A 4771-nucleotide genomic window follows, 5' to 3' on the forward strand; every position below is an offset into this window, starting at 1 on the left:
AATAATATCAAGGAAAAATTTAGCGTAAGTGGTAATACCTTCCAATCATCTTCTCAGATTTTCCCTTACTCGGGATCTAGTTTGGACTAAACAATAATTCTATTCATGAGAATAACTCCCTTGGAGTTTTGTGTATCCTTGCTTGAGATTTAAAAAAATCTTAGTTAGTATAATTACAAAAAGTATTATTTGACAACTCCATCTCAATGTTTTTTTTATATACCGAGAATTTACGTCTGTGGTTATCCATCAAAGGTTTCGTTAGATCAATACAAATAAAAATTATTAAGTCTTTTAGGAACATAGTACATGCCTTATACTCGCTTAGGTTCATCTTGTACAAATCCAAGTTACCCCTTTGAATTTGCAGTTAAGAATTCCTTTAAAAGATTATATGTAGGAAATGAATAAAATCCTATTTTATGAATGCAGCTTTTGTTGCCAATTCATGGGATGATGGCATACTAGATGCCTTTATTATAAAATATAGTACCTAGGGATCCATGACAAGTGCTTAGTTAATGGTATTCATAGCTTCATTTGTAATCCCGATAGTCGTCATTTCATTTGTAGTGATTGTGTCCGCAACATTATTGGCAACTCTTGCCTCCGTGACCTTTATAACTTTCTTCTTTAATCGTGAGATTGTAGAGGGGATTTTTGGCAACAAAGCTTGGGGTCGTTGCGATTAGATTAATGGGAATTTGATTGATGGGGGTTGGCAATCACTAGGAATTTAGGAAAAATCGAGAAGAGTCTTGATTCTAGAGGAAAGTAGGGTAGAAGGGATGGAGGATTCAATTTCAAGAGCTCTCGGAGTATCCTCCTTGTCTTTGTGACGAGAATTCTCGTCCTCACCCTTCTCGTGCCCCACCCCCTCTTGCTCTATATTTCTGAGAAGGGCTTCTCTTTTTCTCAGGCTGCTCCCCAACGGCTCCTCATGCCCCGTATTTATAGCTAAATCGAAGAAGAAGGGTTTGTGGCCAAGAAGAAGAGCTTTTTATGGAGGGTATCTTGGCAAATCAGCAATCTACAAGCTTTCGAGAAGCAATTTGATGCTGGCGATTTGATCTTTGAGGTCAAAGAGGTTGCCAAAGATGCCATGACTAATTTGCCTGGCTCTCGGATGATCTTGCTCCAATCCAAGCCTCTCGTTGAACTGAGAAGAGGGGAAGATTGCTGGAATTATATGCTATGATATAGAATGAGAATTCATGTTTTTTCCTAAGTAATCAAGGACTCCAAATTTGGGAGCATCAGACATCATTTTTTTATTAAAAAAAGGAGGGTGCTGGTAGTCTTTTCGTTGTCATTTCCTTCTTTTTCTTCTAGTTTCCTTAAGCTTTTAAGATTTAAAGTTTAAAGCTTTAAAACTTGCTTAACTTTGCTAAGTTTTAAATGGGTTCAATTACTTTTGACTTATGGCCTATGACTTATGTTCATGTGGTGACTTCCGTGTGATGGATGGCTACAGTCCCTATCAATCCAGGAAAATGTTGGGGGTTAGAAACCTCGGATCATTTTGCTCAAGACTTTCTCTATTTAATGATCTAGAATTCTTCAAATTTAATTGCGAGAAATCGAGAATAAAGTCGGAATATCACACATCTTTATACCCAACACTCAGAGATCATGGTTAGGTGTGGCAATGAATTGATAGCTCAAGATGGTGGGGTGGATGACATGGTTTCAATTGGGCTATGTGCTCGCTATGTGGTGGCTTGGTTGAGAACTAGGGCTAATCAAGATTCACAAACAAGGCTTGGCCATGGTGGGCTAGAGTAGAGTATTAGCCATTCTTAAGTTCAAGTTGCTTGGGTGGGCAAGGTGGATTTGATCAGGCAGAGGCTACAAAGTTATTGAGTGGATGGCACAATGTGTTGAGTGTCAAGCAAGTGATGTGAGTCTAGGAGCAAGTGGTCAATTTTGTTGCGAATCAGTGGGGTGAAGCCATGAGGGGTGGTTATATGGATGATAGAGCATTGGTCACATGCATAGGGGCTTGGTGGAATGATGAATCAATATGCCTAATACAGATTGATTAAATCCTAAATGTTAAAGAGAATTTGAAATGCCCAATGGAATATATAAAGAGGTACAATGTGAGCCAATCTACATGAGGTGTTGTTATGTGATGTTGCAATCTAATGCTAATTATGGATTGAGGAGAGTTATCATGCTACATTGCAGATCATGTTTAAGAAGTAGAATGTGGAGATGACAATGAAGGGGTAACTAGGATAAGCATGAGGATTAATGGGGGTTAATCATGTTTGAGAAGGCAATGTGACATGATGATGACAGGGTATGATAAAGCAAATTTGGGCCTTGATGAACGATACTACATGTACTAATATGATGGATGGCTGATGTTTTGAGAGCAATTGAGTAGTTCTTGTAGAACTTTGAGCATTATATATACTATTCCCAATCAACACTCTTATCTTTGACACTTGTAATTGACACTATGTAAGGTTGGAAGTATCATTTATGGTGCTTTGTGTATTTATTCACAAAAAGAAAAATGAAAAGATAGAAAAATATGCACTCATGGGAGTTGCACCAAACCGAGAGGTTCTCAAGCCTGGTACACTTGGTGACTTGTGTGACTGGATTTGTTTCTAATACCCTACCCCTTCTTCTAGCTCCCTCTACATTCACTTAGGGTCTATCAAGGGCAATACACATTTAAGGAGTCTTGACTCACCTATGCTTAAACCTATCTCCTTGAGTCACTTACACTTTTCTCATCTCCATTCCCCTTATCCGATGCCAATACATCCATTTGCAAATGCAAGGTGGAAAATGAACTTCAACAAAAAGAGAGCAATTACTTCAAACACTAGTAACTAAGATGACCTCCTAAAGAACCCTATTTTTAAAGATCAGCTTGGATTGGCTCCAAGTTTGTCCATCCTACCATTCAAATCTCTTTTTGATTTACTTTGAGAATCCCTTTTCCTCAACAACAATATTTTCCATCTTCATTGATCGATTTCCTTGCTTCATCAACCATCTAGGAGAATCCTAATAGAGATGTCTTCTAACAATACAATAGTCTACATATGCATGTATACCCACATAATAATTGCACAATAACCTACACATGATTTGGGTCCTCAAGTGTTGTCTTGCTAGGAGTTCAACCCACTTGCCAAACTAATAATATATGTCCTATGCACCAAAATAAAAGGCTAGTGCTCTCCCTAGGAAGCAAATACACATGACATTTTCATTACACGTTTAAAAGTTATGGAGAATCTTGAACCATCACTTGTTCTTTAATGACTCCATCTTCTACAACCTACAATCCAAATCCCTTACCCAATTAAGTTTATCCAACAAAAAGGTACCATCTATCAAATGTACGAATATCAATCAAAGTTTATCCAACAAAAAAGGGACCATCAATCAAATGTACCAATATCAATGATGCCATCACCTATTCTTCAATAACTCCATCTTCTATGATCCAATTCTCATGCCCAGTTAAGCTTATCCAACAAAAAGAGGCTACTAATCAATTATACTAATATCAATGATACCATCCTCAACAAGCTTTGTCATCACTAACAATAACTTGAGCGAGAAGTAATGGTGGGATGTGGAGTCAAAGCTATGGAGTGAGAGAGAGAGAGAGAGAGAGAGAGAGAGAGCACATAAGATGATTGTTTGTGGATATAGCTACTCTTATTATCTTCACTTATATATGGTTGTCCTATGTGTACTAGTACAAAGGGTGCTTGCCCAACATTTGATCATTGGCCTTTACCCCAATAACCTTCTACTTAAAGGCTAATGCACATTTAAGGGAGGATAAAATAGCAAAGCTAGCATACAATGCCCGTTAGCACCTTCCAATATGCAAAGCACTCGGAAGATGAACTCTTTGTGAGAAGATATGTAGGGTTATCATTCATATGGACCTCAATAAGCTCAATGCACTTGTCCTTAAGCACTTCCTCGATAAAGTGATACTTCACCCTTTGTGGTAGCAGTTATCCTTTGATTCATTCTATTCTTCCAAGGCTTTCATAATTCAACATTAAAACCATTCACATGATGGGAGTCATGGGAGTTCTTAGTGCACTCTTCTATGTGCAATCTATGGTGCTATGGCTTTGCATGAAAGGATTTTGTGCCAACTGGATGGCGCTCTAACTATCACAATGAAAAGTAGGCATGTCTCCTGCAATGCCCAAATCTCCCATCAGATGAGTAAGCCATATGGCTTTGCTACATGCCTTGATGGCTACGGCATACTTAGCCTTAGTGGTAGATAAGGTTGTACATTGTTGTAATAAAGAGACCCATGGTACTACACCACTTGTGAATGTGAATATAAAACTTATCGTAGATCTCCTAGAGTCTACATTCCCGACAAAATCAACATCTGCATACCCAAGTATGGATACATCCTTTTTCCCAAGCATGTGCAAATAGATCTAGTACCATTCAAGTATCTCATAATACACTTCACTACTTCCCAGTCCTTCTTACCAAGGTTTGCCATAACCTCTCTCATTGCATGGGCAATGTTTGGACATGTAGCAACCATAGTATATATCAAGCTACCAATTATAGATGCATCAAGAACCTTGACCATTTTAGCACTCTCCTCATTTAACTTAGGGCTTTTCTCTTCCCAAAGTTTCAAATATGGAGGTAATGGAACATTGATAACCTTCCCCATCTCCATACTAATATATATATATATATATATATATATATATCTCTTATTGGAGCTCTAGCGGTGTAGAGCAGTATTGTT

Source organism: Lygodium microphyllum, chromosome 9 (assembly GCF_053477565.2).
Source record: "Lygodium microphyllum isolate KBCC chromosome 9, Lygodium_microphyllum_v1.1.10, whole genome shotgun sequence".
In the NCBI taxonomy this organism is placed as follows: domain Eukaryota; kingdom Viridiplantae; phylum Streptophyta; class Polypodiopsida; order Schizaeales; family Lygodiaceae; genus Lygodium; species Lygodium microphyllum.